Genomic DNA, 13560 nt, shown 5'->3' with positions numbered 1-13560 from the left:
GCGCGCTCAGGGCGAGAGCAGAGGACGAGGAAGAGAATCCCTTAGTAGACTTGCGGCCGAGGCGCAGAGCCCGATGCTGGTCTTGATCTCAGACCCCTGAGATCATGACCTGAGCTGAAATCAAGAGTGGGTCGCTTAACCGCCGGAGCCACCCAAGCTCCCTGTGCTCTACCTTTAAATATTGGTAATCTTTTGTATCCTTTCTGCTTCCTATATTGTTCCCGTTGGTTGGTTCATGTCATCTCTTGGCTCTCCTTTTATATGACAATTCTCAAATCACTGCAATCAGACTACGGTCCCCTGAGCATTAGACTCAAATATCCAGTCGCCTGCCCTTTCTGCTGGGTGTCCCAGTCATCTCAAGCTCAACATGTCCCAGCTGATATTTCCTCTTTTCTCCCAGACGGCTCCTTGAATATTTTCTTAGTATTGCTGTGTACCCAAGACAAAAACCTGGGGGTCATTCTTTACACTTTCCTTTTTCTACACAGAGTCAATCATCAGGTCTTGCTGAGTTACCTCATAAATGATTCTGTAACAAGTCCTCTTTGTCCCTTGCTACTACTGCCCTTGTTCATGTAGCATCTCCTGTGGCCCCCAGTTGTTTTTCCACACACTCCTGAGTAATCTTCCTAAAGTATAAACCAGATTATGTCACTCTTCCGCTTAAAATCAGTAACATAAAGAAAATTGAAAAGACATAAATAAATGATGAGCCATTCTGGTGTCATGGATTGTAAGACTTAATATTGTTAGTATGGCCATTCCCCCCAGTGATCTACAGATTCGTTGCAATCCCTATCAAAATCCAAGCTCCTCCTGCCCTTGTTTTGCAGAAATTGACAAGAGGATCCTAAAATTCATATGGAAATGCAAAAGATCTAAAATAGCCAAAACAATCTTGAAAAAGAAGTAAGTTGGAAGGTTCATACTTTCCAATTTCAAAATATACTACAAAGCTACAGTAATCAAGACAACGTGATACTGGGCATAAGGATAGACATATAAGTCAATATTTGAGATTTGAGAGTAAAAACAAATATAAAGAAATAAATAAACCAGAAATAAAAATACACACGTGGTCAAAAAAAAAATTTTTTTTTTTTGACAAGGGCACCAAGGTGATATAAAGAAGAAAGAGTGGGGCACCTGGGTGGCTTGGTTGGTTAAGCACCTGACTCTTGATCTCAACTCGGGTCTTGATCTCAGGGTTGTGAGTTCAAGTCTGACATTGGGCTCCACACTGGATGTGGAGCCTACTAAAAAAAAAAAAAAAAAAAAAATCAGTGCTTCTTAAGGTGTTGTCTTCAAACCCCTGAGCATCCCCAAGAGCTTTTTAGAGGTTCTGTGAAGTCAAAATTATTTTCATAATAATACTAAGATGTTATTTTTGCCTTTATTGGTGGTGAGAAAGTCATGGCGGGTAGAACAGCTGGCCCCTTTAGGTAAAGTGAGGCATGGCTGCAGGTACACTTGTGGTCATTGTAGTCCTCCCTCCCCTGTCTGCACAACAAAGGAAACAAATAAAGCAGTTTTGCCGAAGGATGACTTGATAAGGGACACTTGGGTGGCCCAGTTGGTTAAGCGACTGCCTTCAGCTCAGGTCATGATCCTGGAGTCCTGGAATCGAATCCTACTGCTTCTCCCGCTGACCTTTCTCCACTTATGCTCTCTCTCTCTCTCCCAAATAAATAAATAAAATCTTTAAAAATAAATAAATAAATAAATAAAATCAATCTTAAAAAAAAAAAACAAAACATTTTGACAGAGTGGGAAGAATTCTGCTAGATGCCTAAGGACCATGGTTTTCCCAGGAAAAGCACTTGTAATATTTGAACAGCAAGCTGAACTAGCTGATCGCTGCAAGTTCAACACCATTTCTACCCGAAAGAAGGATGGAAAGACACACCTTGATTATGCAAATCTATATCTATAGTTCTATCTAATTTTTTTTTTTTTTGGTGGACATTTTCTCTAAAAGAAGTGAGCTGATCGATTCAAGGGGAAAATTGACAATATTTGCTGCTCATAATAAAATTTCAGTTTTTGAGTGAAAATCAGCCTTTTGGAATATTTATATCCACCCCGTGAGCTTAATAGCTTCCAAACACTTAAAAACTTTCTGATAAGATCAATGGTGACATTAACAAATACGACTTTTTTTTTTAATTTATTTATTTGACAGAAAGAAATCACAAGTAAGCAGAGAGGCAGGCAGAGAGAGAGGAGGAAGCAGGCTCCCTGCTGAGCAGAAAGCCCGATGTGGGGCTCGAACCCAGGACCTGGGATCATGACCTGAGCCGAAGGCAGCGGCTTAACCTACTGAGCCACCCAGGCGCCCCCAAATACGACTTTTTAAAATATTGTATAATAACATGTGGACATTTGGAAGATCTGTGGAGAAGAGCTCACTGAACCCTATGTTCCAAGTGTTACAAATCATTCCTAGATAAAAGATGCATTCACAGGTGCCTGGGTGGCTCTGTGGGTTAAAGCCTCTGCCTTCGGCTCAGGTCATGATCTCCGGGTCCTGGGATCGGGGCCCGTATTGGGCTCCCTGCTCAGTGGGGAGCCTGCTTCCCCCACCCCCTGCACCTGCCTCTCTGCCTACTTGTGATCTCTGTCTGTCAAATAAATAAATAAAATCTTAAAAAAAAAAAAGATGCATTCAAAGTGGAAGATGGACCAATGTATTTTAATTTAATGAAAAATTGACTGGTTTCAGGTTCCACGCTGAAACTAAATTTTACAGAACTATCATGTGTTAAGTTTTGATAGAATATCAAAAAGAAATATCCACAGACTTACCCGGCAGGGGAAAACCATGATCACGCAGGTGCTTTTCCCAGTTCTAGACCCACCCATTGCCCTCTGGGTGTTGCTGACCTTTTAGATTTCCTCAAATGTGGGAGACTTGGTTACATGATTTATGGTAGTGGGGACTGTGTTCGCTTTCTTCTCTTAAAAAAAAGAAAAAAAGAGGAATATCCACAGTTATCTAAATAGGCTTTTAAAAATAATCCTCCTTTTTCCATTTTTATATCTGTATGAGGCTGAATTTTGTTCAGATACTTCAACTAAAACAACATATCTCAACAGATTGAATAAAGAAGCAGATACGGGAGTCTAGCTGCCTTTTATGAAACCAGACATTTAAAGGGATTTGCAAAACTCTCAAACAATGTCATTTTTTCCACTAATTTTTTGATTTGGAAAATGTAGTTATTTTTCACTGAAAAGGGTGTTGTTTATGTTACATTAGTGGTTTCATTATTTTTATTTTTATTTATTTTTTTTAAAGATTTTATTTATTTATTTGACAGAGAGAGATCACAAGTAGATGGAGAGGAAGGCAGAGAGAGAGAGAGAGGGAAGCAGGCTCCCTGCTGAGCAAAGAGCCTGATGCGGGACTCGATCCCAGGACCCTGAGATCATGACCTGAGCCAAAGGCAGCGGCTTAACCCACTGAGCCACCCAGGCGCCCCTTCATTATTTTTATTTTTAAATAAAGAAATGTATTTTTAAAACTCTTAATTTTGGGGCACCTGGGTGGCTCAGTGGGTTAAGCTCCGCTTTCAGCTCAGGTCATGATCTCAGGGTCCTGGGATCGAGCCCTCGTCAGGTTCTCTGCTCTGCGGGGAGCCTGCTTCCCCCCTCTCTCTGCCTGCCTCTCTGCCTGCTTGTGATCTCTCTGTCAAATAAATAAATAAAATCTTAAAAAAGAAATAAAACTCTTAATTTTATTTTTAATTTTAATTTTTTATTATTATTATTTTTAAAGATTTCACCTGAGACAGAAAGAGAGCACAAGCAGGCAGAGAGGCAGGCGAAGAGGGGTGGGGGGAGCAGGCTCCCTGCTGAGCAGAAAGCCCTATGTGGGGCTCGATCCCAAGACCCTGGGTTCATGACCTGAGCCAAAGGCAGGCCCTTAACCCACTAAGCCACCCAGGGGTCCCTAAAACTCTTAACTTTAATTCAAATATGGCAAACATCAGTAATGTAACCCATATAATCAAAAGCTTTTTCAGGTCTTCAATTTTTCAGAGTGTAAGGGGATCTTGAGACTGAGAAGTTTGGGAAACACTTGTTTTGTTTAGATGTTTATTAGATATTGTTATAGATAAACAATAATGTGAATCAGCCGCATACGTGATACCTTGGTGCACTGGTGGAGGAAACACAAGGTAATTCTAAATAAACACTCCTACCTAGAAAAGGAGGGGAGACAAAATAGCACCCAATGGTCAGTGGTGTGTGTTGCATCTTGGGGAGAACAGCAAGGATTCCCTGCCTTGGTAGAGTGAAGCCAGTCTGTCGGCTGTGCCCTGTTAGGAGGTGGTATCCCCTATTTTTTTTTTTTTTGGAAGATTTTATTTATTTGACAGAGACACAAAGAGAGAGAAGGAATACAAGCCAGGGGAGTGGGTGAGGGAGAAGCAGGCTCCCACTGAGCAGAGAGCCGGATGTGGGGCTCCATCCCAGCACCCTGGGAACATGACCTGAGCCAGATGCAGGTGCTTAATGACTGAGCCACCCAGGCTCCCCAGGTCTCCCCTATTCTTATAACTTTGTGGCCACCTCTTAGAAAGATTTTGAAGACATCCTGTTAGTGTTGTTGGGAACCAAGACATTGCACTGGGGTAATCACTGCAGGCTTCCTTGTGCCAGGATTTGGGTTTCTTGGGGGAAAACCCCTCCCTTAGAAGATGCGGGAGGTTTCTAAGTGTTCATGTTTGGATAACTCTACTAAGAACCAAGTCAGAAGAACCCTGAACTATGGTGTCTGAATCTTGATGGGGGTGGAGGGGGTCAGAGGGTGGGGGGATGGGGGAGGGATGGGGGGCCGTCTGTCAGCAACGGGACCTCCCAGTCCTCAGCCCAGGGCCTCCCTCTTCACTTCTGCCTTGGGGTCAGCTCTGACCACGAGGCTGCATTCCAGGGGAAGGCTCTTTACCTCCATTCCAGGGGCAGGCTCTTTACCTCGGGGAACTGTCCTGTTATGGGGGACAGGCAGGAAGGGCTTGGGCGGGGTTATGTTTCCTGCCTTCCTGCCTTTGTTCCCACTCACGTTAGCTTTGACCTGAAGAGACAGGCTTTTTCAATCCTGCAAAGCATGTGACCATCAGCCGGTGCTGGCCACAGGCAGTCTGTCTTTGCAAAGCCGTGGGCACGCACCAGCAGGGGCCAGGCTGCCTGGATTCAAATGGTAGCTCTCCCCTGTCTAGCTTCGTGACCTTGGGCAAATTGTTGTGTGTCTCAGATTCTCAAACATAAAATGGGAGAGTAACAGTGGTACCCACTTCTTCGTGTTACTGGGAAGATTTGGTGAATTCTTTTGTGTAAAGCTCTTAGAGCCTGGCATAGGTGGGGTGCCTCAGAAATATTAGTTTTTATTTTTTTTTAAGATTTTATTTATTTGACAGAGATCACAAGTAGGCAGAGAGAGAGAGAGAGGGAAGCATGCTCCCTGCTGAGCAGAGAGCCCGATGCGGGGCTCAATCCCAGGACCGATCCCAGGACCCTAGGATTATGACCTGAGCCGAAGGCAGAGGCTTTAACCCAGTGAGCCACCCAGGCACCTCAGAAATATTAGCTTTTATTATTCATTATTCTGGCTGCAAAATTTGTGTCTTTGACTCCAAATGAAAGGCTTGAGAAAACAGCTGACACACACAACCTCGTGACAGATTTCTACCAAGTCCCTAAGCTCCCACCTGTGTTAGATACGGGTCTGAGTTTCAAGTGCAGTGGCATTGTAGGGCATGCTGATCTACAGGACTGGGATGAGGAAAATCTCACTGTCTGTACCCCACCTCAATCCTACCAGTTCTGTGAGTCAGGGTTCATCATCCCTCTTCCTTCAGGTACAGGTGACAGAAGCCTAACAGAAATGGGCTTTTGAGAGAGGGGAAGTATTTGTTGGATTATGGTATGGGAAAGTTCAGGGGCTTTAGGCATGGTTTGATCCAGGCCCTAAAACGATGTTGTCTGGTGTCTTTCCATGGTGTCCCTGTCTCTCTTGCCTTCCACTTCTCAGTTCTGCCTTTCTCTGTGTGGTTTCAGTGTCAGGAAGTGTGTCCCCAATAGTGGAAGATCCACACTTACTTAACGTCTCCCCAGCTTAGGAGCCTCGGGAGAAAGCACCTTCTACCCTCTGAAATTCCAGAAAAGTTTGGGATTGCCTTGAATTTCTCCAGCTCTGGCTGTGTTCTTTAGCCTTGGAACAGCCCCGAATGACGTCACGTGTGGCCTCAGAGGACTGAGGCAGCACAGCCAGAGCAGGGGGAGGAAGTCCTGGTATTTATTTATCAGCCATCTGTTCTGTCGTAGGCATTGTATATCTTCTCAGAGTGAAGATTAGCCCCTTTGGGAAGGACGCTAAATCTCATGGTTGTCTTCATGTCCCTCCAAGCTGAGAGGGGAGGGGCCCCTTCTGTGTCCACAGCCAACCCCTCTGCCTGCGCCTGATTTTGTCTCTCTGGCTTCTAGTGGCAGAGAGCCATGAAATCGCTTCCTTTCTCTCCCTGTTTCCTCCTGAGACTCCAAACATGCATGAGTCTCTCCTAAAATATCTCCCCTTCTTAGGAGAGAATTGTCTACCATCTCTACCTCCTTCCTGTCCATTCACACCTCAGCTAAATGAAATTCGTTCTCTACTGCTGCTGTCTCCTGAAATTGCTCTGTCTGAAGTTAGCCATTACTGCCCATCTGACAAACCCAGTTCTCAGGCAGCTTGACCCGTTCCACACATCAGCTCACCATGCTTTCCTTCCCGGACTTCTCCCCCAACTCGGCTTCCGGGGTTTTGTTCCCTCCTGGCTCCCCTTCCCCCTTCTCTGGTTGCTCCTTTCACTGCTCTCATCAGTGAAAGGTTTATGAGAAGGGAAAGACCAGTCCTCCCCACATTCACATCTTTGGTTTCCAGTGCCATTTTGACCTCGGTGATTTCCCAACCCTGTGGCCTGGGTCTGCCTCTGGGTGTCAGTTTCAATGCCCAAGCAGAGAGTCTGAGCAGGGCCCCTGTCCGCATACAGTGAACAATGAATGAACTTCCTCAAAGGCAGGTGCCTCAGAAATGGCCAAGCGGTAGGTGACCTAGAACTCTTTCCCAAGCCACTTGCAAAGGCAGACCCACAGAAGAAAAGGGAAGCAGCATCTCCAGTGAGGGCTAAGATGAGGGGCCGTTATCCTGCCCTTGCTGGATCCCTCTGACGACAACTCAGGCTTCAGAATTCAACCCCCCCCCCCCATGAGCCAGCAGCCTCTTCCACTCTCCCTGCACTCAGGAAGCCCCCACTCGCGTGTTACACGGTCTTGTCTAAGTTGAAAGAGCACAAGATCTGGAATTCCAGATCTGCATCTATGGCCTGCTTTTTTTTTTTTTTTTTTTTTTTTTTTTAAATCTAGCTGTGATCCCCAGAAAACCAGTGGCCAAGGAAGAAGTGAGCAAGGAAGAGCCAGGCTCAGCTGACTTTCAGTAATCGGGGCGAGGGAAAGGACAGGGAGGAAGTGAGGTTGGCAGGGAAGCCACAAGGTCCCTGGAGAACAGGGACAATGACATGGTGGTGTTCTCTGGGTGACCTTTAGTACTCGTGTCCCCCATACCGGGCAGTCTCACACCCGTGGTTGGTTCCTGTCACATCTAGGTTGTTCACGGCAACATTTGGCTTGGGCCCAAATCCTGTGTCCAATCAGCTGCAGGAAGGTTGGCAGGGCTGGATTTATGTGACCTAGATCACAGATGTCGTGGAGCAAGATCTGCTCAGGCCCACTGGCCGTGGCAGAAGCTGTGGGAACTGCGGGCACTCAGCCTCATGGCTTGTGTGTCTTCCTCATTGCGTCTCAATTTCCTTCTCCATTTGACAAATGAAAGTGTTGGACCAGTGGATTTTCAAAGACGCTTCCAAATCTGACTTTCCACGATTGTATTATTGTTATAGCGTGGTTTCCCATCAGCTCTAGTAAAATGCCACGTCCTATCCTTGCTGGAAGGTTTCAAGGTGTGCTCTTTATCAGTCAGGGCTCAGTCACAGGACACATAAACTGCCCTAATTAGTTCAAGCAGAAAAGGACTTAATACAGGAAATCCTATGTTAAAAGAAATAGTTGGAAGGGCTGGAGGAGCGGGTTCTGGGAGGAACCTCCCGGAATGACTCTTAGAACAAGACCCCAGAGCAGCTGCTGACTCTGGCACAATCAGGAAAGTGATGAGTCAGGAGGCCACCCCTAGAATCCTTGCACTGAAGAACGTACCAAGGGAAAAGACAGCCCACGGAATGGAAGAAAGAATTTGTGAGTCGTATGTCAGTTAAGGGAATTTTAACCAGAATATATAAAAAGTTCTTTTGACTCAACGATACAAAAGACAAATGACCCAATTTAAAAATAAACAAGGGATCTGAATAGGTATTTCTTCAAATAAAACCTACAAACAGCCAAGGAGGGAAAAGATGCTCAACATTATTAGTCATTAGAGAAGTACAAATTGTAACCACATACCACTTCAGGGCCACTGGGATGGCTACAACCAAAAGACAGATAGTATCAAGGATTGGCAGGGATGTGGAGAAACTGGAACCCTTGTGTACTGCTGGTGGATAAAATGATATAGCCTCTGTGGAAACGGGATGGTGGTTCCTCAAAAAATTAAACATAGAGGGGCACCTGGGTTGCTCAGTTGTTAAGCGTCTGCCTTTGGCTCAGGTCATGGTCCCAGGGTCCTGGGATCCAGCCCCACACTGGGCTCCCTGCTCAGCGGGAAGCCTGCTTCTCCCTCTCCTACTCTCCCTGCTTGTGTTCCCTCTTTCGCTGTGTCTCTCTCTGTCAAATAAGTAAATAAAATCTTTAAAAAAAATTAAACATAGAATTTCCATATGATCCAGCAATTCCGCATCTGGATATAGACCCAAAAGAATTGAAAACGGGACTTGAACAGATTTTCATACACCAATATTCATAGCAGCATTGATCACAATAGCCAAAAAGTAGAAAGAATTTACATGTCCATCAATTGATGAATGGGTGAACAAAATATGGTATATCTGTACAAAATACAATGGAGTATTATGCAGCCATAAAAAAGAATGATGTTTGGACACATGCTACAACATGGATGGGCCTTGTAAACCTCGTGTCAAGGGAAAGAGGCCAGACACGAAAGGTAATCTATTGTATGATTCCATTCATAATGTCCAGAATGTCCAGAATGTCCAGAGCAGACAAGGTCATAGAGACAGAAAGTAAATTAATGGTTGCCAGAGCTGGGCTGGGGAGATAGGGGAATTGGAACTGACTACTACAGATTCCTATGAGGGTGATGGAAATGTTTTGGAATTAGATAGTAGTGATGGTTGCACAATTTTATGAATATATTTAAAATCTACTGAGTTGGACAGTTTACTTTTTGCTGAGTTGTACAGTTTAAAATGGTGAAGGGAGGGGCGCCTGGGTGGCTCAGTGGGTTAAAGCCTCTGCCTTCGGCTCAGGTCATGATCCCGGGGTCCTGGGATGGAGCCCCACATCAGGCTCTCTGCTCAGCAAGGGAGCCTGCTTCCTCCTCTCTCTCTGCCTGCCTCTCTGCTTACTTGTGATCTCTGTCTGTCAAATAAATAAATAAATAAATAAAATCTTTAAAAAAAATGGTGAAGGGATGGTTAAAACACATACACACACACACACACACCCTTGTGGCTGCAATCTCAGGCTCAGAAGCCCTGCTCCCCGCCCCCCTACTCCGCCTTCCCCCCCCCCTGCCTTCCCCGCCTCCCTGCCTTCCCCCCTCCCCATCACTGCTGCTTTTCAACCTCATGGAGTAATGACTGCACCCCAGAGTGCTGCTGAAGAGTAACCCAAGGTTGCCAGGAACACAAAGCAATAACCATATAGCTGGGAGGTGACCTTGACTTTACTTTCTCCTCCCAACTCTTACATAAACGGATGCAATTTGTAGACCCTAATTTGCGTGCAGAATGTTAACCGCAAGGGTTTCTGGGAAATAGAGTGTTTAACTTTTCAGCCTTGGCAATATGAGGAAGAGATTGGGACAGATGCTGATGGCCAGTTTGCCGTATCTATGCTAGTTTGGCTTTTTAGGGATCTAAACATGCTCCCTAAAAGGAGATATCCAAAGTCTCATTAGTCATGTATCCACTTCTGGGTGATGTTCATCCTAGTTGAGTCGGAATTCTACCTCAACAACTTAAGGATTACATGATCAAGCTAGCAACAACAACACATCTTATAATACCAGAGAAAATGTTGGTCCAAAGGACTCGTCGTTGTGTGTGCTGGTGGAAGTATTTCTCCTCTGGGTATTGAGGCTCTTTTTTTTTTTTTTTTTTTTGAGACAGACAGAGAGAGAGAGACAGAACAAGCAGAGAAGGGGCAGAGGGAGAGTGAGAGAGAAACTTAAGCCCGCTCCATGCCCAGTGCGGAGCCCAACGCGGGGTACTCGATCCTCTGACCCTGAGATTGATCATGATGTGAGCCGAAATCAACAGTCAGATGCTCAACTGCCTGAGCTACCCAGGCGCCCCTGGGTGTTGAGACTTTTCAACCAGCAAAGACCAAAGTTGCAGGGACAAGCAGCAGAACATATAGTGGTCACTGTTTTAGAGCATAATCATACTGTGGGATGGAACTTCAACCTCACAAGAGGTTGTTTTCCAGTATTATTCAGTAAGCCGTTTGACTGTTCTCTGGGGCCACAGGTCTTAGCTGCATTGGCCCTAGATAACTTAGCTCACCGATCAGAGGCTGTGTGTGGAACACTACACGATGAATAGGTTTTGTAAGTTCATGGATGATGGTAAATGAAAATGGTATTAGCTAATACATAGCACTAACCCACAAGCTAGGCACTGTTACATGTATTCACTTAATCCTCACAGTCCCAAATGATGAAAATGAGATAGAGAGGTTGAATGATATGCCCAAGGTCATAAGCTACTTAAAATGATGGCGTTAGAAATGTCTATCCAGGCATTCTGACTCTGCAGTCTATCCTTTTAACCACTGTGCTTCTCAAAGTGAATGCACAGTCAAATTTACAATCAAACTTAGAGTAATGGAAAGGGGGAGAAATGCCTTTAGTTTCATAATAATTAAAATTTAATTTGTTTCTTTGTGAATATTTTAGGTTTGACATTCTTTTTTTTTAAAGTAATTTTTTTTAAGATTTTGTTTATTTGACAGAGAGAGATCACAAGTAGACAGAGAGGCAGGCAGAGAGAGAGAGAGAGAGAGAGGGAAGCAGGCTCCCTGCTGAGCAGAGAGCCTGATGCGGGACTCGATCCCAGGACCCTGAGATCATGACCTGAGCTGAAGGCAGCAGCCTAACCCACTGAGCCACCCAGGCACCCTTAGGTTTGACATTCATGGAAACAATCCATATTTTGAATGTGTGTCTTTTCCAGTGAGGAAAATCCCGGTGTTCTCAGGGATGGGAGGGAACTGATCTGCTAGTAAGTGTGCAGTTAGTGTCCCCAGAGCATGGAGCAGGGCTCAGGAGTAAGTCAACATGAGCTTCTCAAAAGCATAGGCATTGGTTGGGGACCCTGGGTGGGTCAGTCATTAAGTGTCTGCCTTTGGGGTGTGTCTGGGTGGCTCCGTGGGTTTAAGCCTCTGCCTTTGGCTCAGGTCCTGATCTCAGGGTCCTGGGATCGAGCCCCGCATTGGGTTCTCTGCTCAGCAGGGAGCCTGCTTCCCCACCCCCAGCTCTCTGCCTACTTGTGATCTGTCAAATGAATAAAATCTTAAAAAAAAAAAACCTTAAAAAATAGGCATTGTCAAAATTAGCATGACTTTACTCCAAAATCTTAAGGCTCAGTGTTATTTATTTATTTATTTATTTATTTATTTATTTGAGAGAGCGAGAGAAAGTATGAGAGGGGAGAAGGTCAGAGGGAGAAGACTCCCCATGGAGCTGGGAGCCCAATGTGGGACTCAACGCCGGGACTCCAGGATCATGACCTGAGCTGAAGTCAGTTGCTTAACTGAGCCACCCTGGCGCCCCCCAGTGCTATGGTTCTTTTATGGAAGTTTGCTGGGAGTGTATGTGTACGTGTACACTCATTTGCCCAGGGACTTTGAACACCACTAGATCTCCTGGGTCAGAAAACCCAAATGGGTTACATTGCAGCCTATTCCAACTGGTGACCATTCTCTTTTCCTTGGCCCGTCAAAGTCAGTAGCTGTAGGAGTTACTTGGTAAGCAGTCCAACACAGCATAACCAAATGTAGTAGGTTACCTCCGATATCAAGAGATTGAATTCTCAGGATTTTTCTCAGTGGTGGCCAGTGAACAGTGCAATAGTTTTGTCTTTCACTGTAGATAACCTACCATGCTCCTGGCTACTGCTCTGGATTCCTAAAAACTTCATGGAGGTGGAAGGGCCCCTAATCTCTACAGGGATCATCTCCTAGCCTCTAGAACACATGTGTTTTACCAAGGCATTTAAACACCTGCTACTTGAATTAGGTCCAAAAACACGATGTTATCACATGAAGAGTGGTGTTCTGGGAAATGAGATGATTTAAGTGCCTACGGATGAGATTTCAACAGAGCCGGAGAGGTGATATGACCCAGATGCAGGACAGTGAGATGGACTATTGACCTTGGCAGGTGAAAGCAATCTGCGTGTGATGTTTCCTGCTCATAGTGCTTGAGAAGAAAGCCGCTTCCAGGTCACTGTCCGAGGTGCTGGGGCAGGTGCTGACCTGCTTCATGAAGAGATTGTATCTGAAATAACAGCTGAGAGTCAAGTCCCGCACAGGGCAAACAAATACTTTACATGTCGCTAAGATAGAGATCAAGCAGCTCCTGAATTTCTCAGTCTTTGACAGGGGCAGGGATATCCAGCATGCCCTCAGGGATGCACTTTCTGCTTTTGAATTATGATTCTGCTGGGGAAGGACAGTTCCAGGGGCTTTCTTTTGTTCTTCTTACCACAATAGCTTTAACTCTAGAGGTCAATGCGGAGATTCTGCCAGTTGCCAAGTATGTCTGTTACAACTGTACCTACCGGAACTGGGAAATAACCACAAGATGGATATGTGAAATAGATCTGGGCCAAAATTCCTTTTAAATTACCCGATCCCCATGTTATTAGTTTGCAAGATATGTTATAACAAGTACCAGAAACTGGGTGGCTTAAACACCACAAACCGACTGGGCTAGAAATCTGAAATCAAGGTGTTGGTGGGTTTGGTTCCTTCTGAGGGGCCGTGAGGGACAATCTGTTCTAGACTTCTCCTCTAGTTCCTGGTGGTTTGTTGAGCCTCTGTGGCATCGTCCTGATCTCTGGCTTCACCTTCACATGGCACTCTCTGTTTTTGTGTCTCTGTGTCCAAATGTTTCCTTTTATATCCTTTTACATATAGGCAATCATATTAGTCTAGGGACCTATCCTACCCCAATATGACCTATTAATGCAATTACTTCTGCAGTGCCCTTATTTCCAAATAAGGTCACGTTCTGAGGTGTTAGGACTCCCAACACGTACATTTTGGAGGACACAATTCAACCCATAACACCCCATAAACCTCTATTCTAACTAGTGG

General features: G+C 45.1%; 1 non-coding gene across 1 annotated transcript; it reads left to right on the top strand.

Moving 5' to 3' along the window:
* The first annotated feature begins 2800 nt into the window (after positions 1–2800).
* On the top strand, positions 2801–2963 carry LOC125099347 (U1 spliceosomal RNA). The gene has a single exon (XR_007127125.1). It is a non-coding gene; the product is annotated as a U1 spliceosomal RNA (small nuclear RNA).
* Positions 2964–13560: the final 10597 nt, after the last annotated feature.

This window comes from Lutra lutra, chromosome 4 (assembly GCF_902655055.1).
Source record: "Lutra lutra chromosome 4, mLutLut1.2, whole genome shotgun sequence".
NCBI lineage: Eukaryota > Metazoa > Chordata > Mammalia > Carnivora > Mustelidae > Lutra > Lutra lutra.
This window is presented reverse-complemented; position numbering and strand designations above follow the sequence as displayed.